General features: G+C 42.3%; 1 long non-coding RNA gene across 3 annotated transcripts in view; it reads left to right on the top strand.

The window, feature by feature from the left end:
• The first annotated feature begins 1,195 nt into the window (after positions 1 to 1,195).
• The window catches only part of LOC310892074, a 46,319-nt gene continuing 20,098 nt past the window's right edge, over positions 1,196 to 27,416 (top strand). For 2 of the 3 annotated variants that reach the window (XR_014577859.1, XR_014577861.1), the window contains exons 1-3: positions 1,196 to 10,060; positions 14,914 to 15,004; positions 23,918 to 23,989. This is a non-coding gene — a long non-coding RNA (uncharacterized lncRNA). The remainder of the gene's footprint in view (positions 10,061 to 14,913; positions 15,005 to 23,917; positions 23,990 to 27,416) is intronic. The other variant, XR_014577860.1, reaches the window with a different exon arrangement.

Raw genomic sequence — 27,416 nt, 5'->3', positions numbered from 1 at the left:
CTCTTCCCTTGTGTCCTGTCATCAGCGACCAGGAGCAGAGGCCAGCACCTCCCTCTGCACGTCCCCTCCTCAGGAGGTCACAGAGAGCAGTGAGGCCGCCTCTCGGCCTCCTCAGCTCCAGACAGGACAAGCCCGGTGTCCTCAGCCTCTCCTCACAGGACAGGCCTTCCTGCTCTGTTACCAGCTTTGTTGCCCTTCTCGGGACACTTTCAGGTAACTTAACATACTTTTTTATTTTGTGGAGCCCAGAACTGCACACAGTGCCCAAGGTGACGCTGCAACAACATAGCAGGAGAATCACCACGTCTGACCAGCTGGCTGTGCTGTGCTCAATGCACCCCAAAATGAGGTTTGCCCTTTTGGCAGCCAGGGCACACCCCCAGCCACTCATCTCCAAAACTGCGCCATTGCTCCGTCCCAGAATCCGAGGGTGGAGAGCAAGTGATGTGTGGGGGATCTGGGGAATGTGGCAGGCCAGGAAATTAAGTCTTTGAAAACCCAGTTGAGCATCAGAGCTATGGGACAGGCTGACTTCTCTGCACCCAGCAGGGAGTGCAAGAGCAGGCAGAAGTGTCATTTAACCAAATGGTTTTGTTGATGAAGGGCCCGAGGTAATGGTGGGAGGCAGGAGGAGCAGGGTGTCCGATGGGCTATTGTGTGCTCTTGTCCTCATCCAAGAATGTCAGCCCTTGAGAGCAGGGGAGTCTAATGTTTATTAGGAGATGAGCAAGGCTAGGTGCCTTGGGAAGACATGGTTCTCCTTCAGCCGTCAGAAAGGAGAAGTGTGGAAATGACTAACCTGCCAGTGCCTGACAGCAGGGATTTAGGGAGACATTAGTTATTGTTCAGACTTGCTGTTTCTCCACAGGTACCTGTCAGACCCAGCTGACACTTCAAGCACAAAAAAAGTATTTGGCACTAGTCACTTCTTGTGAAAATGTTTTATATATTCCCTTTTCACACTCTTCCTTTGTTCTCATGAGGTTTTGTGTTAGCGAAGGTTTTCATCTTTGTTCTCTACAACAGCCAGCAGATGTGCCTGAACCCAGGCACTATGTGCAGGCTTTGCTGCCTTGACTCTGTTTTCCACGCTCCCTCTGACTGAGGATTATGGCTGTTAATGAGGTATCTACATTTAACTATTGCAGCTAACTGCTCCAGTTCCTGCCTGCAAACTGGGTGGGTAGCTCAGTGATGTCGTGTTCCTGTGCCTGTGTTCCTATGGCCAGTGCAAATGGATGGTGTGAGCTTTTTATTGCCCACCTAGTCCTGCTGAGGCCATCTCCAAGAGGAAAGAAGGCTGGTCTGGGACATGGACTTACGCACCTGCTGCACTGCAAGGTTGGCTTCTCCCTGCGTTGCCGATGGGACTCTTTGACTTTACCTCTGTTTGACAGAATTTTTAACAGCTTCCACACACTCCTTTTCCTTTGCAGGCAGCTTAAAGTATTTTTGGTCTTTTTTTTAGATTGCTGTTTTGTTGCTGCAGCTTTTAGATTTGCCAGTCCTTAAAAGACCTCATTTATTCTGCAGAACACTGAAGAAAGAAACAAAATGTAGCTCTGCCTTACAGATAGAAAGTTAAGTAGTGGTAAAGCTACTGGGGAGTAGAGGAGAGGTTCAGACTCATATATCTTCAAAAATCACTATCCTAGAAAAAAATTACTAGCTAATACTGAGAGTCCTGTCTCTCCTTTTAGCTTCCCAGTACAAGCTGCTAGAACTGCAGTTCTGTGCTCTCTTTAGCGGGAGGCCTCCATGAGCTCTGGCAATCCTGGTCTATGTCTGCCTGGGATGATGCAGGTTTTTTTTTTAAATCCAATCAAAATGCTACTCCTGGACATTGCTCCTCTGCCTGTTCTGACCAGCAAAGCAATTAAACTTCCCTTAAATTCTATCTGCTTTGCAGATTGGTTGTTTGAAGTTGCAGATAGGACCTGTGGTGTTCTGTGGGGCAGGAAGGTATTTGTTAGGTCCCTTTTGGAAAATGCAACCAGTGGTTTAAGGTCAGTTTCAGTTACTAAAGACTTTCCCTGAAAAAGGCATAAGTGATTGCATACTAAAGCCTTTTTCTCTGTTTTAACCACCTTAGTAGTGGCTCTACTTCCCCAGTGATTCCCTGAAAAATAGGCTACATCAGTTTCTCTATTATCTTCTGTCGCTTGCTTTTTTCTCCAATAATGCCATCAGTCCTGTTAAAATGAGGATATTACCTGGAAGAGCGTTCAGTCACTTTTGTTCTGGGCTGTTGCATGTTGCTCTTAAGAGAAAGCCTTAGGAGAGGCTGTTCTCCTCTTCATCCATGTTTTGCACCTCCTGCTAGCACCTCCCAGCTTTGCAAATTCGACATCTGTGACTGCATTGCCTGGACTTCTTCGCTCTGAGGGTGGCAGGCTCGTACATGGCTGTCTCTCCTGCCTTTTGGGTTCTTAGTATTGGATATGTCAGGTCACTGTCATGATGCAGAGGAACTTAATTGATCCAAAACCTGGGAATGTATCACTACTGAATTTGTAGATCATGTAATGGCAGTGTGAGGGTTACATGCACAATTATGGTTTCTTAACATGTTCTAATATTCTTTAGCAAATAGCAATAAAAAAATCATGTTGGCAGGAGGTAAAGCAATAACTTCAGAATGAATGCATGAAACATAAAAAGTCACTACAGGTTTTCTGTGTCAAAAAATAAACTACAAAATTTACATGGACTGTGTAAATATACAAAGCAAGAACACTGCAGGCAAATGCTTACAAGACACATGTTTAGCCAATATCATTGTTTTCCAGAAGAAAAAAGAAATGCCAAATGAGAAGTCCTGGATGGTTATTTATTTTGTCAGTTGCTGTGTGTTTGTGGAACAACATTAACTGAACAGTGTTTGTACTGGGCTGCCATTAAAGACAGGCAATGCACCCATCAGATACTGCAATAGCAGCTTTATGCATTACTTGTTAGCTAAAGTGATATTGTTATTTTTGCCTGAGATTTCAATATCCACACAGTTATCTTGTGTGCTCAGGTCAACTATTTCACCATCTATTACTTCATGGAGAGCAGCCTTGTTGCATCAATACCATAACCATTATGATCGTTACTTAGCAGTGAAATGTCAGCTCCGCTTGCCATGGCTTCACCAGATTGTTGTCCCCACTCCTTATCAGCATTCCTTATATCAGGATAGGTGTTGGGATGGGGACTTATTCCAGTCACACAGAGATATTCAGGGTAGACGTTACTCCATATTTTCCCTGCCATGCAGATTCAGTCTTTCGTGGTTGCAGGCTGACAAGATTTTATGTTTCTTTTCCTACTGAAGATGTGCCTGTAGTTCTGGAGATGTTTTAACAACATTGTGTGTTCCTTAGGGTCATCTGACCTTGATGGCAGCTGAGCAGTGCTTTCCACCAGGGTGGCCTCCAGAAATGTACATGTTCATTTGGGTGATATCATGGGCTTACAAGGAGCATCCTCCAGATAATGAAGGGATATTATCAGTGAACTTTTGTCTGCCAATGAGCTGTAGCTCTAGGAACAGAAGAGCTGAAGAGTATAGATGTGAAGTCTGGCCTTGCTTAGGCACTGGGCAGTCCCATCAGTCTGTCCAGCAACACAAAGACTTGGGGTCGTAGCTATCAGGAGCTAAGGCAAGTGGAAAATGTCTGATGCAGTCTTGCTGAAAGAACGATGCTTTTGGCACTTCAAATTTTCATGCATTCTTCTTTAAGCTGTCTCCAAGAAGTTGCAGACTTAGAGTGTTTTATGACAGCTGATATTCAGTTTTGACTTATTGATAGGTACCTAGTGATATGAGTTTGCCTGGAAGGATTAGAGGTCTCCAAGATTGGGAGGTTTTGTCTGAGGACTGCAATTTGTATTCATTTACTTTGCCTCTTCTTGAATCTCTCAAAACAGTCGTGTCTGTTCTTGAGCCCAATCCCCTTAACATCTTGGTGCAACAGTTCTCCCTGAGCAGGAGGCAGCCTGGGAGAAGCAGGGCAGCCATCTGAGAGGATGTCCCTGCTTACAGCTTACCACAGGGAAATCACTGTCTTTGGCTCTGCAGATGCTTCAGGGTTCTACAGCTGTCTGAGGGAATAAGGCTCATGTGATGGGTCTGACCATCTGCCATTCCCTCTGCAAAAGCTTCTCCCCCATTTAAAATGACAAGCAAATACAATTGCCAAACAGAAGCCTTCTACATCTTTGTCTGTGCAGCGGATGGAGGTGTTTTCCCAGGCTCCTCCTTGAACTGAACAAGGGGTCAGCTCAGCTGGGCTGCAGTAACTACTGCAAGTTCCTATTTATCCCTGTTTCTATCTCATTTTGGTGGTGGGGGTCAAGGGTAGAGGTCAGGGCAGGGAACAAACAATGAGTGAAGTGAACTTCGGCTACTAGCGCAGTGAGCTCAAACCCTTCAGACCACTGGAGAAGTGGACATCAGATGGGATGAAGTGATATTGCGTCCCTCCTCTTCTGGGCAGGTGTTTTGCTGGCAATGCTGTGGCACCTGGGGACATACCTTAGGGGGGCTCTGAGCATGGGTACCAGAGTGGGTGCCTCTGGGCATCAGTGTCTCAGACCTGAGGCGGATGCTGGGTTGCCTTTGCTGGACATGATGGAGCTGTAAGACATGTGAAAACTTAAAACCCAGGGGAACATTACAGGTAAAAAAAAAAAAAAATGCAATCGTTGAGTTAGGTAAAGATTTGAGAATTGTGTTCTGAACTCAGTTCTGCCTAATTTCCACTCTGGGTACTTAGGTCCTTATGTGGACTTTCCTCTGTGTGCTTACATTTCTGGGGTGACTATATAAAAAAGGAAATCATGTGTCAAAGACAACCAGTGAAGCTGACTTTTCCAGCTGGGTAGCATTGCACTGTCCTGTGTGACTTCTCTCCCCTCCTCTCCCTTGCTTTTGACATTTCTTATATCACCTTTTTCCTTCCTGCAGCTATAAATGACAGAGATGGGTACTGAGGAAGAAATACCTTTTTTTTTTTCCAGAGCCATAAAAATAGTTTCCTTGGTTTTATTAGCAGTGCATGGATATGAGTTCAGCCTCCTCTCCAAAATAGACAATAAGCAGGAAGTACTCAATTTGGCAATGCATTTGGGGTTAGAAACATTGTTGCTTTCAAAACATTTCACCAGAGTCATTAATTAAGTGCGAGAACAGAGAACTTTGACCAAACAAAACTAGGGGAAATTACATTTCTCTTTCCTGACCTATATAAAAAGCATTTGTGCTTAAATCATATTGAAAGCTTTAAAGGGACATCTTTCCCAGAGGAGCATGCAGAAAACATAAATGTCCTGCAATAGGATTGTTAGGATTTGGCTGTGTTTCCTCTTCTTTGCAAATGTTTAGTGAGAGTGTTTATAAGAAGCGAGTCTAAGCAAGGATAGTGCAGCTATGGAGTTTAATTTTACAAATGCAAGAGCATGAACCGGGAAATTTTCTCCTAATGATGAGGCTTGTCCTGCCCAAGAACAAAGACAAATCCATGCTATTTCTGTTCAGCCCCAGTGACTATCATGGTGATTAACTCCAACACCTTGTACAGAATTGCTGAGGAATAACTTCAGTTTCAGCAGAGCCTGAGAGACTTAGGTAAACATTATCAGAGAGCTGAAGAGTGTCAGGTATTCCCTGTCTCCATTATCGACTGTGATTTGATAACCACAGTCAGAGAGAGCATTCATTTAATGCTCTCACAGTCAGAGAGGCTTTCATTAAATGTGTTAATAGACCGTACCCATCCAAAGAAGGGAGAAGTCTCAGCACATCTCATCTCACACCTGAGCGCAGCGGTGCTGCACTCCTGGATCCACGTGCACGTGCTAGCCCGCCACGGGGTCAGCACATGCCTGCTTCACCAGGGACGGGGAACAAGCCCCATTCCTGACTCTGAGCTCTGCTGCCCTTTGCAGCAACAGGTAACTAACTACATGTGTGTGAGTGATGTAAAGCCCAAACTCCATGACAATATTCTGCCCTAAAATACTGCCTCTTCCCTTTCACTTCCAAATCTGCACTGTCTGATTGGTATTATCCTTGGGCCTGCAAGAGATGCACCTCCAGCTACCATCTGCAGTAGGCTGTCTGCCTCTGTCCCCTCTGCTTGCACACTGCTGTGGATGTGCAAGATTCATCGAAGTATGTCATCTGAGGAGCTGAATGCCTCCTTCTCTGCCCATGGCCCAGAACTGCTGCTGCTGCTGTGAGAAATGTTGCCTTTTGGGATCCGCTGCCCTACTGCTTTCTTCCATTAACCTTCTTTACTCTACTCCAGCGAGTTTTTCTTTTTTTTTTGGTCGTAGAGGGGTGATCTCCAGCTGCAGCTGCCTTTTCCACATGAGACAATTTGTTCTTTCACTGTGTTTTCATTGATTACTCATCCCTTTATACAGCCTACCTCATGAGTCACTTTGCCTACCTACCTGCAACCAGTGTGGTGTGCTCTCCATCAGTTCCTTGTTCTGCAGCAATTACCAGCATTTTATTGCTGGATTTTTCTCTCGAGGACTCTTTCTGTGCCAACATACTTCATTAATTTCTAATTTTGCAAACCACAAATTGTGACATAGCTGCAGGAGCTGGAAATAGGAATGACTACATACCCTCTCCTAGAAGTACGTATGGGGAGTTGGAAGGAAACTTGCCAGCAAGTCCCTTATAATTGCTTTCTGTGAACATTTACCCCGCCAAATTTTGCTCTCACATACATTTGTTCATTGTAAAATTGTTTAAGTGGACTCAGCGGCTGGCAGTTTGTTGTATAGATAGAGGAGAACATTTTTCAAGATGGGAACAGACTAAATTCTTCAAATCTTCTCACTACAGCCCTAGCATGGTGGCATGAGGTTCTGAAAACAAACTCTATAAGGCTTTTATGTTTTATGGATTTCTGCACATTTTTTGTTTGTTTGTTTGTTTGTTTGTTTGAGAGAATAACCTAATTTTGGGTTATTTTCTCACATGAAAATCTCTTAGTGCTACTATGAGCCCTGGAAGTAAAGAAGTTGAAATCTATTGCTAGAGTGTTATGAGCAATTTTATAAATATTTGTACAAAAGATTAGTTTTGGTATTAACTCTGGGACAATGTTAACTTGACATGAAATACCTAATAGTTACAATATGTATATGTCTTGGACTTAAGATAACTAAAATTATTGTTATTCTTTGCAAGTGGAATGCATACCAAGCAGGTCTGGGGCACAGGAACAACGATGCAGGATTAATGATAAGAACAGTGTGTGTTGCAGCCCTGAAACGGAGCTCAATATAATCTCAATTGACCTTTCTGTCTCCTCATCTGAAGCAGACCAAGGAGGATTTGTTGCTTCTGTTCTTCCCCTGGAGGTACTTTGACAATATTAGAAGAAAAAGTGCAAACTTCCTTCTGTTTTCTTGTCACTGTGATCCCAGCAGGGAAGGGTACTCTTTGTGAAAATGATGATAAGCCAATCTTCAACGATTCAGCTAATCTCTCTGGTATACCTTCCAACAAAAATGGAAGCATGTTTTGCCACTCAGACAGCACAACTCCATTCACAAGTGAGGTCAGGCCATTAAAGTCATCGGATGTAGCACATGACCACTGCCAGTCAGAGCTGAGTGCAAGTCGCCCACCTCAGGTGGAGAGCTTGGTACTGCACACCCGGGGTCCAGACTGACCCTGTCCCTCTGGGCATTGGCGTGGGTGGTCAGGGGTCTGTGATGGGGTCCAGAGAGTCTGCCTCATTTCCCCAGCCACTGGGCTTTGTGGGTAAGTTACTGATCTGAGCATTTGGGACTTGTAAATTCACAGCACCCATAGCACTCCAGGCTGTGCACTTTCCCTGGTGTGTTCTGTTGTATTAGAAATGCTGTGGTTTGTTGTTGTTGTTGTTGTTTGTTTTTATGGGGAAAAATAGGTGTTTTCTTTATGTGCGTGTGCATGTGAGTGAAAATAAAAACTGAGATCCTTTTCTGATCCTCTGCCACTCACATTGCGTGCAGCTTTTTGTTCTCATCTATTACTATTACAATAACTATTGCCATCATTTCATTACAATTCACTGTTTTTCTTGGTTCTAGTAGTTCTCAAGGATTCCAGTCTTGTGAAATGTTGTATTAAAAAAAGTGAAGAATGGTCTTCCAAAATAACCCTTACATTCAATTAAATGTCGATATGCTTTTTCTATTAATATGTACTTTCCATCCTGAAACACCATCATATAAATCAGTGCGTCAGCCAGCTGAACTAAGCTTGTGCCTTGGGATGTGATTTCCAAGTAATCCTTCTCTGTACATTCCAATCTTGATTTAATCCAGGTTTATCTCAGTTTTGCATTAGCTGATTGGGAACAGGTTTAAGTTCAAGTGGACAAAGCCACCCTTAAACTGGAGTGAGAGTGTTCATACACAGTATCACATAAATTAGCCAGAAAGGGTGCAATTTCTGTGTGTAGAAATCTTCATTGGTGTTCACCTTCACCACCCCTTCTCCTTTTTACTGAACCTATCCCTGCTCCTGTGTCTGTCTCCTTTCTGCTGTCCCAAGACTGTAGCAGAATTAAAGTGATTGGGGTCTAAAAATTCAGAGGAATCTATGTGCACTGAGAATTTTAGTTCTTTTAACATCTGATGAAGTCTCATCAGAGGGCAGTGCAGTTAATTTGTTGGGAGACTTTGCAGCTCTCTACTGTTTCTGGTACAGCAATAAATTCTTGTTTTCTTCTTCATGGGTAATCCAATGGTTGTAAGAAGTATGAAAAAAAAAAAAAAAGCCAAATCTTGTGGAAAACTGTCGGGATTTGGGCAATGCCAAATACAGTAATAAAGTTTGCTAAAGTAACAGTGAAAAAAGGCAATCTTTTTTTTTTTTTTCTTTTTAACCTGAACTCCCAGATGATGCTGAATTATCACATTTCTTCACGAGTTTTTCTTCAAAGAAGAATTTTCCATTTCTCTCAACAGTGCTGCCAAGCAGGCAGTCTCTGTGTCGATGGGGCAACCTGCTTGCCCAGCTCCAGTGCTCAGCCACTCCCTTCTCCTTTAGTTTAGGAAGGCTGTGAAAACAACTGTCAGTCAGCCTTGTTCACTGCCGGGGTGGGATTTTTGAACTAGTGACACAGGATCTGCAATTTATTATCAGTCTTCTGCATTTTCTTGGATATTGCACAGTGGTTGTATTTTATAACTAGGTCAAAAATATGCATGGGTAACTCAATATGCACTTGGAAATTGCCAAATAACTTAACTGGTCTGTCCAGCACAGCAGTCCGGAGCAGAGAGGCCAGCACTTCACCCTTGGAAGGAAGAGAGAGAAATAAATCCATAAAGGGCAGTTAGGAAACAGCCAGCCACCTGGGAAGATTCTGATTAACCCCTGTTACCAAACACATGGCTGATGTTACAAGAAAAGTCTTTTTTTTATTTTCCCTAATTTATATGAAATAGCTTATTATACAACATTCCCCTTATTCATGTATATTTGAATCATATTAAATTGTTGACACCAGTGATATCTTCTGCTCATGCCTTGTGTAGGTTAATTAATGCTGGGAAATCTAAGATTTCTGGCATATAATGAGAGTCATTATGTATTAATGATTGGGTAGATATTAATTACATTTAACAGCAAACATTTTTCTCAGAATCCAGTTGTGTATGTATGGTGCTAAATGCATCATGGTTGAAAATGTGCAGCAGTTCTCATTGCACTCTGTAAAAGTCAACACCAGCACTTCCTGCCCTGTAAATCTGCCCGAAGAGCTGTGTACCTGAGAAAAGGATCTGTGGCAATTTTAGGTGAACTTTTTTTGAAGGTCAGAGGACTGTTACATGCAGAAACAATGGTTACGAAATCTCTTCTGTTAACAAAAGGAAAACTGTTTTCCTTTCAGTTGCTGTGTGCAGCCTCTCAAAGACAGCTATTGCTCAGTTTGAAAGGGACCCTTCAGAAGACTAAGCATGGCCACTGCCCGCCACTGCAACCAAAGGACGTCAGGAATTACATAGGCAGTGATTTCGTTGTTGTCGATTCCTCTTTTAATATCTCATTGTTACCGTAAGTGTTGATTTCTTTTCTGAAGACTTACGAGCCCAGCACAGTTGGGCTAAGTTTGCAGAGAAAGCTATTATTAAGAGACCTTGAGGAGAAGATCAGGGCATTCTTGTATAATGTCCTCCTGAAGCAGGTAGAAAGCCCTGACACGCTTCAGTAATCAGGGAGAAGTATGTTGACAGATTTAAAATCACTTGATTGAACTGTGAAAATAATGAGTCACAGATCATGATGACCAATGCAGAACAGACTTGTAATTATTTGAACATTAGCCTGCAGTTTGAAGTCAGTTGAAGGAACTGGGTCACCCTGTTTATTTGGATAATGAAATCTTTCTGCTATCCCTTCCCCTGGCACCACCAGTGTTTGGGTGAAAGTCTGGTTTCACTGAAGCTAATGGCAGAGTCCCTGTTGATTTAGATGGAAACAAGCCTGCACACATTGGTATTTACTCTGGTTTCTTAATTCTCAATTCCTTTCTATGTGTTTTCTGAGATCTTTTCCAGCTTCTCCTTCAATCACGACCATGACCAGCCCAGCAGCTTGGTGTCCATTTTGAATCGCACTCTAAATGAACCTTTGACTTGGATAAACTTCTTTAAAAAAGAAAGGCAGACCCTGTGGCTTTCCTTGCTGGGTGAGGAGGTATCCCTTTGGCGTGAGCCTGGTGTCAGCTTAGTCAGAGAGGGAGCTCCAAGTCTCCCCTGCTGCTGCTGGCTAACACAAACCATGGCTGGTTGGAAAAGCCTCTTTCTTGGCAGTACATGTCCCATCTGTAGATTGCAGAGTGGGGCATTTATTTGCATTAATTCACCTTATGGTGACGTTATGGTGCTGCTGTTTCAAGAGATGGTCCTTTCTTACCCTAGTTATCATTGTCTCTTTTCTTTGCACTGTGTTTGTACCACAAACACGTGCACAGGAGGTGGCTGGCATGTACAGCTGGTTGATGTGACAGACCACTTGGTCCCTACCAAACATTGATCTATGTTGGGAAGCTTGCAGCTGCGCAGAACTGAGGTCTACTGGCTGGCAGGTCATAGTATCTCCTGAGTTTTCTCTGCTAATCTTTGGCCAGTGCATGCTGCAGGTCTGGGTTTGCCTTAAGTGGGATAAGGCAATGAAAAAACTTTTCCTCATCAGTCAGGGTTTTGCACATGCAACTGTGACTGTAATTGCTCTACTGAGCTGAAGTACTGAACTGTGGTCTTTAAATACCCAAAAACCGAAAACCATCTATATTGGGAAATACCCGACACCTGTGAATTAATTGCTATGGACTGAAATTTATTTAGTGTCACTCTGAAGGTAATGTCACAGGTTTACATTACTTAAACTTCTGGGAACATACTGATTTCACAGCCGGAATGCTACTTAAACCCTTTCAGATAATGCTTCTCATTTAAAAAAATGTGAAACTAACCCTGAAATGCCCCGGGCAGCCTGGTTCATCACATTTCTGTGCAGGTGTTCTTGCAACAGGTGCCCTCTTCATAGCTTGGGTACCTAAATGCTTTCAGGGAAATTTGGTGTTTTTCATTACCTTTAGGTAATCAATACTGCTGCCGTCACATGCACTTTTTCAGGCATTTCCAGCAGAGGGTCTTTGCCATCAAATAGATCTGTTTATTCTCTGAAAGGGGAACATAGATCCCCCTAAGTGGCTTCATTATGAAAGAAATTTTTCACTAAAACTTTTAATTTCCTTTCTACATACCTACAGGCCAAAATAAACACACACACACACATACCTTCTATCCTTATAGACAGGTAGGAACAGCCTGGAGGTTTCAAAGAAGAGGCATAGCCCTGCAACAAAATAAAAAAAAAAGAGAAAAATCCCAGGAGCGTAGAACACTGCAAATTCCAATATCTGTGTTTATTAGTTTTCATATCTTTCCCTTTCTTTTAAAAGTAGAGTTTAGAATTAAACATGTCTGTTACAAATGTAAAATTATCAAATGTATTTCACCTTAAAATGTTACCACATTATTTAAAATTTCTAGATAAATGGTTAGAGACTATAATTTCCTTAATATCTGTGGAAAAGTTTTTAAGCTGTTTAAAACACAGGTGGGAAAAGCAGTATGGAGATAACTCATGTGTTTCCCTTTATCCTCTGGTGCCCTCCCCCTTCCTCTTGTTTTGTCCCCTCCTCAGCTCTCAAACTCTGATTCTCCGTCCCTTTTCTTGCAGCTAAGCTGGGTCAGCCCAGGGCTGAGTAAGAAATAAGAAATAAAATAAACAAATAAATAATCAGGTAAAAGATCATTTGTATGAACATCTGGCACTTTAAATTTAGAGGAAAAAATGCAGAAATGAGAAACATTGTCTGTCTATACCTTATCTTATGACTTTACTTTGTATACCTGACCTAGGGACAGCTATTGTATGATCTTGTTTTGAAGTTTACTCCATTTATTGCTAGCTTGATAAAACTGTGAATCTCTCTTAGTCCCCAGTGTCAAATATTAATCTGAAAGACCCATTCCCTTATGGTGCTGTCACTTGCAAAGCCCTTTCTGTGCCCCTCACATTCACACTGCTCCTGTGAAGCACACGTTTCTGCTGTTATGGATTTTATTTGTATTTTTTGAAGTTTTCCAGACTGGCCTGGAGAGAGCTGTGCTTTGATCATGGTCCTGCTGTGCATGGACTGTGCACACCTAGCTGAGGAGAGGGCTCCTGAAGTGCCGTGCTGCTGCTGCTTCTTGTTGGTCTAGCTGCAAAATGAGGGGAGAGGGAAGGGGGAAAATTCACTTGGAGCTGGTCTGCAGATGTTTGTTGCCTATGAATATAAATCAAAAGCTGACAGTAAATTCATGTCAGGTGAAACAAACATTTTCCTTTGCCTCAGCAGGAAATATTTATTTTCCTTTATCCATTTAAGAGCATAAAGCTTTGATAAACCCCTAAACAAAGCACTTCTGTGAAACCAAACAAGCTCATTTGGAAGATGTTGAAATTAAACATTCACCATTCAAGAATTAATTATCTGAGCCAAAACAATTAAATGAATTCAATCTATATGTTTCTGAACATTTTGCAGAATATGAATACATATTTATACCCTCCTATCAGAAGTCCCTCCTTCTCTTCTTTGGCTTAATGTGAAGAAAATGGAAATGTTATGGTCCTCATTTTACAGATGAAAAAGCAAGGTGGATAGGGGAGTAGTCCCAAGTCCTTTCTTCTCTCCTTCTTCTGTATTCATGCTGGTTCTTCACCTGGTTTGTAGCTGTAGTTCTGACTTTTGTGAAACTTTCAGGGTGCAGTTTGTACAGGTGACAGGGTGCCCTGCATGGCTGGGACATGCCCAGCACCACCAACACCACTGTTGCAAAGTAGCCATCCAGGACAGGGGCACCCTGCCTAGCTGCCTTGCTTCAGAGAGAACAATGTTAGCTGCTGCAGATGGCTGAGGGTCTCCTGGCCCACTCACATCCAACCCTATGGTTTAGAGGTTAGTAAAGCAGAGGGGAACAAGCTGTAATTGACTCTGACCTTTCCCACTGCTCACATCAGACCTAAGCCCATGTGCTCTTCCTGGGCAGCCCCCCTGTGGAAATCAGCAGGGTTCTTGCATAAGGGCAGCAGGGGTCTAAGAGCAAACACATGCCTCCAGACTAAAGAAAATAGATCCATGGAAAGGGAGATGAGGGTGAAATCCTGGCATTTGTGAAGCACAGGCTATGATGGAAGAGAAACAAGATATTCTTACTGCACAGTTATGCGTGTTCATACCAGAAATGTGATTCTAAGGAGTGCAAACAGCATCGCAAACTGCCACCAAACTGTCCTGTCACCAGCAGCTCATAAAGTATTACCAAAAAGCCTACAGATCTTGCTTGAGTTGCCCCACGTCTGCTAACGCAGAGTCACCAAGTCAGGTTAAAGAAATTGCATGTCTTTTAAACACAGAGCATTCATTAAAAAAAAAAAAAAAGGCATACATCTTGTGGCCAGAATTGCCTAAAAGACTATGAACTTGGTTTTGTGTGTACATGCTCAGAATAAGTAAACTTTTAAATGTTTATTTTCTGAATTTATACTTACATATATATTTACATTGCTTTTTACATGACTGTAACTATATAAAAACCAAGTCCATACTCTACATTTATACTAAATGTTACTGCTTTGCACCTGGCATATACGTTTGATTAGGCTACAGAGTTTTTAACGGACAGATGACACAGGCAGTGCTCACTAGAAATGAGATGTGGCCTAGCTCAGTGGAAGCCATACTCATGGCTGATTTATGTTCAGTCTCTGAGCAAAACTTCTTATGAGGTCTCAAGAGGTAACACACTATTCGTGGTCCCCAGCAAAAATCCTACCTGACTCAGTAGAAAAATTTCAGTGGCCTTCAAATCAGGTTATAAACATCCTCCCCGAAATGTATTTTTGACCTCCCTCTGTGCTGAAGGAAGAGCTGGGTAGAAAAATCAGATGAGGACAAAGAAGGAGACTGTGGAAAATGTTTTTGTCAAAGGGACTGGGGTGACCACTGAGCTCTGACTGCAGTGTGAAGCCCTAAGCTGCAGTTCTGTGCTGCAAGGCATGTCCTGGCTTTGGAGGCTGCCCTGTTCCCACCTTCTCCTTCCCTGTGCCCTGCAGGCTCTGCAAAAGACAGAAAGGGGAGAGAGGGAACCTGAATTTTGCCAGTGACAAGACCTCACCCTCCAGCCCTGCCTCCCGCAGAAGCAGGGTTTGTTTCCTTCCACCCTCTGCTGTGCTCTGGGAGGCTGCAAAACTGGCAGTCTGGCCAGTGCAAAGGTTTTTGTGGGTGTCAGTGCAAAGTCAAGCATTAAGGAAGGATTCAAAGAATTAATGCCATGGTTATTTACTTACAGAATTTGTCTGGAAGAAAGGAGAATATGGAAGAAAGAGCAAGGGTTTTGGTTTGAACATATCCTTCTGAAGGTAGGAGTCAGCAAGCAAAAGGTGAGTGAGACTTGGAGTAGGGCACAAGTGACTCTAAAGCTGAGGCACTTACCCTGGATTTGATAGGCATGGACTAGTCCATGGAGCTGGCATAAAATAGATAAGCAGCTGGGGAACAGTCTTTGCAGCATTGCTTTGAATGCTGAAAGTGGGATGTGGCTTCATTTGGCAGTGCTGGAGGAAAAGCTATTGCTGTTGAGCTGGCAGATGGGATACCTGTCATCTCACAGGTGCCTGGATGACATGGGCAGTGTCTTAGGTGGGGTGCAGCCAGCTGGAAGATGTTGAGGTATTATGTGGGGCTGTGGGCTGAACGAAGCCTCTGGGTTGAAGGTGGAGCCCCTGGCTGTGTGAAGTGTCGGGCGTGTAGCCTTCATGGTGACCGCAGATACACCTGGGAGAAAAAGGGCTTGAGGGGGTAAATGAGAGCTCCAGTGACAAATAAAGCCTCAGCTGACCACTGCTTATCGTGGGAGGAATTAGAGGGGCCAACTAAGAGTTGTACTTGAACAGAGACTTCAGCTTGACAGGAGTCCTAAATCAGGGATGAGCAAGTGGATGGAGATATAAACTGCCATTAGTCTCTTCCCAAGCCTCAAACAAACCAACCGCTGACTTTTATTGTTTCCTCTGCCTTTCCACTTCCTTGATTTATGTGAAACTCCACATGGAAATGTCAAATGCTGGTTTTCTAGTGTTTCCAAGAGAGATAAAATCAGAAAAACTACCAAAATTAGCTTGATTAATATTCTTGCCATGATATTCCAGATGAACTTCTAGACCAAAAAGTGATTTTGATCTAGACATTTGGATACCTCCCAAACATCTGGATTTCTTGAAGTCAGATCAACTTTACTCCATCTACTTTTGTTGTTCTTCCTGTTGTACTATTGAAAGTACCACAAAAATACTTGAGCGCAGGAGGAACGGGCTTATGGGGAAATTTTCCAGGAATGTATTTGGCTAGGTGTGATTGAAGAGGTGTGATGAGGATTATCTTCTAGGCATCCTCTCCCCTCTGAAGGAAAGTGAAGCATCCATGGAGAAAAAACAGTATGTAATTAGAAGTTATGCAGTCCTGCTCAGGCTTGGGCTGTGGCTCCTGGTTCCACTCAGGTTCCTAAAGCATTTACTTGTGGTCTGCAGTGAGCTGGCAGGACATGTCTCTGGCTCCTTTTTTTCCATGCTATTTCTTGTCTGGGGAGAGCATCTGGAAATTTTCTTTATACATTCATTACAATCTGCCGCAACACAAGAAAAAGATCAGCTAGATCAGTTATGACTGCAAGTTATTGTCTTCAGCTCTCCCTATCTGCCTGGTAATGTCAGAGCAAATGCCTAAGGAAAAAGGAGACAAAGGAGCAAGACTGTATGGGGGAAGAAGCAGGGAGAGAAGAGCAGGATCAGCAAACTGGGCATTATTATGAACAAAAAAAAAGAAAAAAAAAGGAAAAAAAAGGAAAAAAAAAAAGATGTGTGCAGAGAAGGGGGGACAACAGAGCTTTGGGACAGTATCATGGGGAGACATTCAATCAGATGATGCTCTGATATGCTCTGATGTCTGCAGGGGAAAATCAGACCCCACTGGACATGAGGAATGAGGTGCTGAAAGGCAGTCTCCCAACTGGGTCTGTTGGCAGGCCAAAGCACATGTGCTGTTCTTTGTTATTTCCACTGTATCTTAAGTAAACAGGAAATCCTCCTGACAATACATAGCCGAAATGGAGAATGGGTAGTGGAGGCTGAATGGCTGGAAAGACAAAGAGGGGGAGAAAGAAAGGTCAAGGCTCTTATCTGACCAGGCTATCATGTATCACAACACTAAAAAGGAAGAATTCTTATTACAGCTGTGACTTCTCTCACTGTTGTTCACACTTTCTTTCAAGTGCCTTTTTCTCAAGTGCCTATGGAGATGTCTATATTCTGTTTCTCAAAGCAGGGGGTGGATCTCTGATAACCTATTTTTCAGATGTCGATAAACCAGGACAGTTGCACACTAAGGAATTTCTTTCTGAATTAGAGTAAAAAGAAACTTGAGATATGATTATTATATGTTTACCTGGAACAGTTTTTGTACTGATTTATAAAGTTTATTCTCATCAGTTTTTTTTTAGTGGGATTCATCCCATACCAGCTGTATGGCCTTGCAAATTATTCCTGCTCTCAGTTGTAAAGAACTGTAGAATCACAGAATCGTTAAGGTTGGAAAAGACCTCCAAGATCATCTGGTCCAACCATCACCCTACCACCACTGTCACCCACTAAACCATGTCCCTAAGCACTACCTCCAACCTTTCCTTGAACACCCCCAGGGACGGTGACTGCACCACCTCCCTGGGCAACCCTTTCCAATGTCTGACTTCACTTTCTGAGAAGAAATGTCTCCTAATTCCCAACCTGAACATCCCCTGGCACAACTTGAGGCCATTCCCTCTAGTCCTATCACTAGTTATCTGCGAGAAGAGGCCGACCCCCAGCTCCCCACGCCTTCCTTTCAGGTAGCTGTAGAGAGCAATAAGGTCTCCCCTGAGCCTCCTCTTCTCCAGACTAAACAACCCCAGTTCTCTCATATCATAAAGTCACAAACGATTCTGAACTTCAAGTTAATCCGTACAGGCTGAAAATAAAATTTACACCCATTACAATTAAAGCCCAGGCTGAAAAGGCTCTTTAGTAATTCATCAGACAGCTCTTTCAACAACAAGTAGTTTTTTCTCTTCTTCTACTACTATCACAACTACTTTTATTTTTTGTGTGATCTCATAATTAAAATGTCCTAGTTCAGAAATGTCATTTTGAACAGAGACTATAATACCTGACTGGCCAAGGATGAAACAATACTTCTCCTTTTCTAAACTCTCTGATCCAATAAAGTCTTTAGAATAATCTAGCATCAAAGAAGCTATTTGTAGTTGCTTTGCAGTAGATCTCATGGCAGTGTAGCTGGTGTAAAATGCAGAGAGAAAGGTCAATATAACCTGTATGTGGAACCAGGACTTTTCCGAAAAGGTAAAAGAAGGAGTTACAAAAATCTACAATTCCTGTGGCCATCAACTGTACTTGATTTTTTCTCATCTTGGTTTTTCTCTGGTTGCCTGAAGTACGTACTTTATACCTAGTTCATATGATGCTTCATGTATTTATGGTGCAACACAAACTTGGAAGACAAGGGTTCCTTTCTGTATGTGCAAATTATCTGTTCCTTTCAGGTTGTAATTGGGACTTTGGCTTCTTCTTTGGAACACAGTGTGCTTTGTGACTTGTTCTAATGTTTAGTTTTTTTCTATTTTACAGTGATAATAACTTGTGTAAGACTTTATTCATGGCCCAAGTAAAATAGGGGTCATGCAAAATACTTTTAGTCTTTGATGATGTAATCATTACATTGCAGCAATGTTACTCATAGCAGTGCACATGGAGGTCCATAACATCTCAAACATTTCAACAGTACAGGTACACAATTTGATAAATAGTGAAGTGGATGCAGGTGCTTTCTGAACTGCTTTTGAGCTTGCAACACAACATTATAGGTGGACAGGGGCAACAGTCAGATCTCTGGCAGCACAACAGAGCAGGAAGATAACTGTGCCCTTTTCTCACTGTAGCATGGAAAGACAGGAAAGGACTAGTATATGAACACCAGGACACTGGTCTTGAGCATTTTATCTGCATAGAGCAGGAGAGTTTGACTCAAGGTTTCAGGGAACTGGCAAGTTTTGTGTGAGGACACAAGGCAATTTGACACGCTTTTGGGAATCTGAGGGCAGGCTGTGTTGCTGGTGTAGCCATAGCCAAAGTACATACTAACATGATGAAGAGAATTCTGAAGCAGGTAGAGATTACCTTTGAAATGTTAACTCCTATCCAATTGTAAATACAGATAGCCAATACAGGAATTATCAGTAGATCAAGACTGCCAGGTGGAGTGGTGGAGGAGCAGAGATAATACAAATACATCATAATTAATAGTTAATGCAAGATCAGAAGAGTAAAATCACAGAATCACAGAATCACAGAATTGAAGGGGTTGGAAGGGACCTCGAAAGATCATCGGGTCCAACCCCACTGTCAAAGCAGATTCCTTAGAGCAGGCTGCCCAGGTAGGCATCCAGATGGGCCTTGAATATCTCCAGAGAAGGAGACCCCACAACCTCCCTGGGCAGCCTGTTCCAGTGCTCCGTCACCCTCACCGTGAAGAAGTTCTTTCATGTGTTGGTGCGGAACTTCTTGTGCTCTAGCTTGTGGCCGTTGCCCCTTGTCCTGTCCCCACAAACCACTGAAAAAAGGTTGGCCAAATCCCTCTGTCTCCCACACCTCAGGTATTTATACACATTGATGAGATCCCCCCTCAGTCTTCTTTTCTCCAGACTGAACAGGCCCGGGTCTCTTGGCCTTTCTTCATAGGCAGGATGCTTCAGGCCCTGTATCATCTTTGTGGCCCTCCACTGGACTCTTTCCAGGAGATCCCTGTCTTTTTTGTACTGGGGAGCCCAGAACTGGACACAGTACTCCAGGAAGGAAATGAGGTACTGCTTATGGTCTTTTAATCCAGCCCCCCTCCCCCCTCCCCCCCTCCAAGTTATTAGTGAGAGGCAGGCTGAAAAAATATTACCTGATCTTGTTTTTAACTCTTTTAATCTGACACTGCACTGCTCATGTATATGTGTTTGTATGTATGTATGTTTCTGTATATATTTATATATTTTTCTGTGTAAGCAAATGTATACTACTATTACTTTGAAGCAATCAACCAGCTTCAATTGTGATAGCAGTAACTGTCTTGTAAAATGAAGCATGCTGAATGGTCGCTGTGGGATTTTTTTAATCTGGGTTGTAACAGATAAACAGTAAGACTTTTGAACTGCAGACAAGGAAATGTTTAGATCTACAAAAAGCCTCAGTTGTCAGCTCCTATCTGTGACTCATGTCACAGTGGGCACTGAAATGTCTTCTTAAAGTATTCTCTAAGCCTGTCAGGTTGCTGTCTAATCCCAGAGGTTCCCAGTATCCATATGCATCAAAGCTGACGCCCATAAATTTTCCCAAGGTCCTAACAAGTACATCCACATACAGACTTAGGTACTTTAATTACGTTAAATACATAATCCCAAAACATTTTGAAATGCTCCACTCATCTAAACTCCCTTGCCATATCATTTTATAATAGAGGGTTTCCTAGATGCCTCATGTTTCACTTCTTTTCATTCCCAATGTGCCCCAACACTGGCAGAGCAGAGAAATTTAAAACTGACTGATATCCAGGCCTACTGGAACAAGGAGCTAGGTGTCTTTGCAAACAGGAGAGCTCAGTGCAGAAGGTGTTCACAGGGCACACCTAACTTGCATCAAAAGGATTAACGTTCTCATAAGAAAAAAGAGTTACAGCAACTAGTTCATTCAAGGAAACAATAGGAGAGTGATGGAAGGAGGTGTGCAAGGGGAGGAGGAAAGACAATGGGGCTCTTGTCTCTGCTCCTAGAACTGTTTATACATTTCACATTGAATTACTGGATGAAGTAGTGATCAGTGATAGGTCATCAGCCTCACAGGTGAGCTACTCTGACTACATGGTCACAGAGTAGAGTTGCCTAGCCTGGTTTCTTTCTGGGCTGACAGTATTGCGCCATACTACAGATGGTGTGACAGTTTCAGTATGAAGAGATGAAAGGCCTGTGACTTGCTGACTGAAGTAGGTGGAAGGTCTGCATTATTACTCCTCAGGCAAAGGTAGGAACTGGTGCTGTGTCTTCCCTTTTATGTTGTCTAACCTGAGGCCACCACCATTTTGAAAGAAAAATGCTCCTGAACCACAGGTGTAGGTACCTTGCTTCTAGACATGAGACAGCAGTGCACGGTGAGATTAGGCCTGTTGGTCAGCTTTGGGCAGCTGTAAGGAATAAGGCGTTTGTCTGTTTAGCAGGGGCAGGTATTTTGGGCTCCCTTCTGAGGTGCCTCCATCTCAAAGGGGTACAGAGACAGTTCAACGCTGGAGGCGGGTTGATCAACATGAAAGTATAATAAGCATGACTGTACAGTGGTTAACATGTACTAGACCAATGCTAAGTATCTTGAAATCAAAAAAAAAAGCTGAGAAAAGAAACCGGTGATCTCCTAAACTGAAATCTTCAAACTGTCTTCATTAGAACCAGGGCTCCACAGAGGGTCAAGACAGCTTTCTGCTTGGCTTTGAAAAACTGTTTTATATTCTTCCGTTCTCAGCTATATTCTTCTGCTGTTGGTGGTTTAAATAACAAAATAAGATTGAGAAAAAAAAATAAAAACTTTTTCACTGTAGCTATTCTGTAGTGTGATTTTATCTGCTGGGGATGGGATAGAAACCAGGCTGTTGTGATCAGCCAGTGGTCCTCAGAGCTGTTGACACTTACTGCCTAGAAGACTTTCTCTTCTAGATGGTTGTTCCTCTCCAAAGGGGTGGATGCAAAGGGAAGGATAAGATACGTGTGTAACTTGCCCTAACTGATTAATGAAACAATGGTGGGTAGAGGTACTAGAGATACAAAAATTTGCAAAGAGGATGGTTGCTAATTTACAGCTTCTAATGTGATAACTCCCCCACCACTGAAGATAATTTTAAAAGTGTTGTTAGAATGACTATAAATGGGTCAATTTGTGAAAAGATAAATATGGAAGGCTTCCTTTTTTTTTTTCTTTTTTTTTTTTCATTTTTCTTTTTTTTTCAATTTTCTTTTTTTTTCTTTTTTCTTTTTTTAACATTGATTAAGTGGTTATCACTTTTGGCATGTATCTTCAATAGTGATATGTATGTAATGGCGTTGCTGCAAGGTGCTTCTGCAATCTAAGCTGTAGCAAATGAGTAAGAAACATCCTTCTCCTTTAGCACCATGCAGAAAACAAGGTTTTGTGGCTTAAGGGATGAATGAACAGTGTGGTTGCATACAGTGTTCTGGATAAATAACACCAACTGACTACACTTTGGAGACTCCTTTGGGCTTTGCAAAAAGTTTTCCAGAGAGGCATGAGTGTCTTGAAGGACTTGAAGGGTTCTCAAAATTGGCCTAGGGTCAATATCAACATAAAGGAACACACTCAACTTCAACAGCACTGTAGAGTAACCCAGGTCTCTCTGATGATCACTAAGTGATGTTCAGAAGCCTTCTCAGCTATCCCAAAGCAGAACCAGCTTGATGGCAATATCAAAATTTTTGGACAGTTTTTTTGGACAGTTGGTTTCTTTACAGAGACCTTCGGAAAATCCAGTGAGAGAGAATTCATAGAAAAATCACAGGCCAATTCATTTAGACAGATTTTCCACAGGTTTTTTGGTTTTCAGTATTTCTAAAATGACTTGTCATAGAAATATATTTTTTTGTTTTATACTGCTGGATTTATGTGAAAATAATGACGTGGTTTCCCAGTGCAGTAAAGATGTAATTATCAAATCAGGCTCTAGCTGTAGATAGAGCAGAACAAATAGGATGCTCATTTGTTTTACATGCACAGAGTCAGCACTCATTGATAAGACTCATTAACAAGAAGAAAAGAATACTGGCTGGAACCAGTAACAAAGGTAATTTTAGGTGATCTTGGAGGCTTCCTCAGTATTTTATGCAGTCAGAGCCTGGGTCTGCAACCTCAGATCTCTAGAAATACGTGGGTGTTAGCCACGGGCTATGCACTGAGCATCTCACCAGAGTGAAAGGTCCAGGTTTTCATATTAGCCTTGTTTTAAAATGCAGAAAGCACCTTCACTGAATTTTAAAAGCACCCTAGCAGATGGGTGCTGTTAATCCTAAATTGCTCTCAGAATTAGTGATTGACACATTGGTAAATCCTGCTAGATACTCCGGCATCTCCAGATACCAAAATGGATTTGAAAGGCTGGCTTTGATTCTTCCCAGTGGCTCCTGATTGTGAAGGCTGGCAGTTTACTTAGGAACACTGTGGGCGTTTTGAATGTTGTTTGAATTTTGTCAAGAATCTGGGAAGTCTTAGTTTTGACACTAATCCTGTTGCTCCTGTTTTTCTATGGAGTACTACACAGAGAGTCATTTGCAGGTCCATAAGTTTTAACAATAGGAACTGAACTTTGGCTAATCAGTGGCCTTACTCATATAAACCATTAGTCAACCATGGAGCCTGAGCTTGGTCTCTGAATTCTTCTCCAGTATTACCTTTAACATAAGCATATATCACAGCTACAGGCACACCAGTTCTAATGAACATGTAATAGTTATACTTGTTCTTTAATACTATTAGACAGGAGACTACTTTCAGGTAAATCACCATAGTACAGAAGGATTCCAGGGGTAGGGAATCCTAGAAGTGTTGACAACGTTATTTAGAACAAATCCATGCACTAGTTGCTCCGGATACTTCGCTTTTACAGCCTGATAGACACTTGAAGACTGACACTGCTGTCACTCACCCTTGGCCAGGAGACTCAAAAGGTCGTAGATGACCAAGCAAGTCGCAGTGACATTAGGAGGACTGGAACAGCATTGTGGGTGAAGGAGGCATGTGATAAGGAAAGGATGAGGCCACGGCTTCACATGCTAGAAGTCTTCCAACTTTCCACACTTCAGCAGGGCAGAGTGCCAGAACCCCACAGGTGTTTGCTTCGTGCAACTGACAACGAGGGGGCTGAGTTGTTCAGAGATTACTGCAGAGCTACAAAAGATCTTGGCCCTCATCTGCACATTTGAATTATTATTATATTAATATTCTTTCTTAATATTGTCAGAGAAGCCAACATTCTTCCCATGAGAAATTCTGAATCTTTTCCTTCACTGAAATCTGGCCAGGGCTCCTGCTGACGGAAAGGTTAATAAAGGAAGTGAGCAATCCAAAGAGCTCTGACAATGTTTATTACAGTTTGTGAGTGTGTGTGTGTGCGTGTAAGTGTAACATGCAGACTTGTATTCTGACTTTCAGGGTCTCAGGAAATATTGATGCAACAGAAAATGGATGTAACCCTCATCATAAATTGCGGGTGCCAATTTGGATGTAAGTGAGAATTATGCAGAAGTTGCTTTTAACTTAAGCGTGTTTTTCAGACTGTGATTTGGATGCAGAAATGACACATTCAGAGCTCTTCTTTCCTCATAATCTCTCTTACTCTTCGTTTGTTTGCTTGTTTGTTTGAAGCACTTTCACTTCCTTCCCTGTTGTTACGGAGGATGCTGTGATTGCACAAGCAGAATTTCATATTTAAGGTGACAGAGTTGGACAAAAGTTTTCCCCATCAAAGGCCTAAGCCTGGGCCCTGGGAATAAATCGTAAAGCTTTACAGTAGTATTTTAGGGATTTGAGACCTGAGACTTTTAAACAAGCTTTTGTGGAATGGAGTTTTACTGGTTCATTGACTCATCTAAAATTAAACAGAACATTTCAAAGAAAAACTGCTGTGGTAGCAAAACCCAGTGAGAACTGAGAAAATACACAGCTTGAACAGAATTACTCTAGCAAATATTTCTAGCGTTAATTCTCCAGAATGAGGCAGCTGTTTTGGGCTAACTCAGTGACTTAGAGTAGACCTGAGCTCCCACATCTCATCAGCTATGGGACAGCATGGAGGGAATCCTTAAATTTCGAGTATGTTTGGCCTCATTCAGAACTCTGGATCCAAAACTGGACTCAAGCTTGAATCTATTCATGACATTATGACTTTGAATTCTGGAAAAGCCCATTGTGGAAATGGTCATTGTCAGAAAACTGGGTTTTGGTTTTCGGTTTGACATACATAAGATTTTGATTTGGTTTTGAAAATACCCCGTTTTAAATCTTTGCTTCAAATCTAGAGGTCAGATTTCTACCTACTGCAAATTTTGATTGATTTTTTGGATGTGGGAATGAAAGCAGCAGGGCCTTTTTGCTGTTAGAAATACAGAAGAGAAATCAGACCCTGATTTGTACTCAGTTGTACCTGTAAGAACTGATGCAAGAAACTGAAGAATCAGGCTGTATGTTTTCCAGAGCACTGACATCTACTTAACACACACTTTCAGGCCTCTGTAGTCCCTAACTCTTTCTAAAGATTCTTCCAGTATCTCATCTTACATTTGTCTTCTATGGCATTTTTGACAGGGAATACATCTTATCTATGTTTGGAAAGTCCTTTATAAATTTACAGCAGTATATAAATCTTTTATAGGAATCAGAATGTAAACCTTTACCAGCTACAATAACATGAGTGGAATATTCTTTCTTCATTTCTCAGTGACTGACTAAATACTGCCTTTAGCATTATATTTATAGGAAGTTACATTGTGTGTGTTTTACTGTAAATGTTATTCTTAGAGGTGGAGTTAAGAAAAACAGCAATTCAATATGAATCTTTTTTTGAGTGGCAAAGAGCTTTATACAATTATGTTTCATCCTTCAAGCAGACAGAAAGTAAGATTGACCTTTAATGTCACATGTGAATGGGATAAAAAGAAGTATTTTGGCTGTTCTGAGGTTTACGGAGCCTACCTGAAAGAATTTGTGTTTGTTTCCAAACCCCTGCAATTTACAAGCCTTCTCAATCTGGGAGTTTTCTCAGCATCTAATCTCCAGTAGTGGTTTCATCTGGAGACCAGGGTAACTTCACACCAGGGCTGTCTGAGATGGTTTATCTGTCCTTGTTTTGAGAAATCAGAAGTGTCCTTGCCTACTATCTGTGTATGGCAGCCCTTCTCTCCAGACTGAGCATCTCTGTATGTTAGCCTGGCACCGGGCAGGCAGGGGAAGATGTGATGCTCTGTGGAAGTCTGCAACTTCCCATGGCCGAAATGGGTGCAGTGTTCAGCCCCAGGTAGCTCTGAATGTGAATGGCCAGATTTCACATCTCCCTTACCCCCATTTTGTACATGTTTGTGCAGGGCATGATGTAGTGGAAATCCCATCCAATAAATCAAGCTAAATTCCTTTGCAAAATCAACATGCAGACATGCATCTCTTCCTGCTTTATTGGTGAGGTTCCTATTGAGGTTTCCTGCTTATAATTTATTTCACATAAGCTGATTAAAAAGTCATTAAAAAACAATCAAATATCTTCATAGCTAGAACAGGATTACAAAGATGGAGCAATTACTCACTCGCCATCTTGCTATGTTAATAGAACAGCTGCTGCCACCACTCTTTTAACACTGCTGATCATTCTTGGCCAAGCTTATCTCCACTGAAAATAAATATTTTGGTTTTTATGTCAAGATGACTAACAGAGCCTGCTAGAGACAATGTGCATGTAGTTCTTACTTATCTATACACATAAATCCATAGGATCCTACAAATCCTGCTTGCAAGAGATCTCTGGAAATGATCCAGTTCAAACTGCTGCTCAGAATGGGAGCATTGCCAACACAAGACAAGGTCATCAGTGGCTTTGTCCAGCCAAGCCTTGAAAAACCTCTGAGGATAGAGGTTCACAGTGTTTCTGGACAGTCATTTCCAGCATTATAGCATGTTCCTACTGTAAGAGTTAATGGCAAATTTATGTATGCTCTTAATTTTTGTCATACTAGCTGTAATAGAAAAATGGCCAATGGATTATGTTCTACTACAAGCTAGACATCCTGACATAAAAATGCACTCTCTTTTGCACTGAAGAGAGAGGCTGCCAGAGGATGGTGCATTGAGCAAAAGGATTCAGAGGTCTGAAGTTAATTTCATCAAAATACTAACCCTCTGAGATGTTGGTCATTTGCCTGTTTAGATAAAGTGCAAGAGCTTGGCGTAAAGTGCTCAGCACAGACGAGGCCATCCCAGGAAGCTGATCCTGTCTTCTGAGGTCAGAGTATCAGCCGGAGTGTCCACACAGAGGATGATGTGGCTGCACATCCAGCAGATACATGTAGACAGAAGGAGAGGGAGAAACAGTGAACACCTCTGTGCAGAATAGGAGCTCTGTTCATTCGTGAATGGCTGCACTGTCCAGAAAAACACAAAAAAACCCCTAGATGCAGATGGAAGTACCAGGCAAGTGTGAAACAAAGCCAGTTTGCCACCTCACATCTTCCCCAGTTACAGAACTGTTAAACGCTGGCAGAGGTGAGTTATTGCCATGCCTCTGCTCTATCTGTAGAACTGGGATTGCTCAATGTCTGAAGTCTAACAGCACAGGCCTCTAGCAGGAGAGCTAAAATTATATCCCAAATGATTGGTTACACCCACATGCTGTCTTTTCTCTTAATGGTAAGTTGTCTGGAGAAGGATTTCTTGCAGAAAATCATTTGAGAGGGCAGCATTGTTAGAGAAACTGTAGCAGTAAGCCTACCAGGAGGCTGCTTTCCTGTTTGCTGGAACAGAGGCAGCATGCACTGCTGCACTGCTTACAGTTAAACAGATGGGAAATAAATGGAAAGAAATGTGCAGAGCATTAGCTGCTCACCTCTGCTTTGCACTGTGGTTGGCATGGCTGCTCAGAGAGGACAGGGATGGTCACAGGGACTGC

The sequence above is a fragment of the Anser anser genome (genome assembly GCF_964211835.1).
Source record: "Anser anser genome assembly, contig: HAP1_SCAFFOLD_286, whole genome shotgun sequence".
NCBI classification, from domain to species: domain Eukaryota; kingdom Metazoa; phylum Chordata; class Aves; order Anseriformes; family Anatidae; genus Anser; species Anser anser.
Note: the sequence above shows the minus strand (reverse complement) of the source record. Positions and strands in the feature narration are given on the sequence as shown.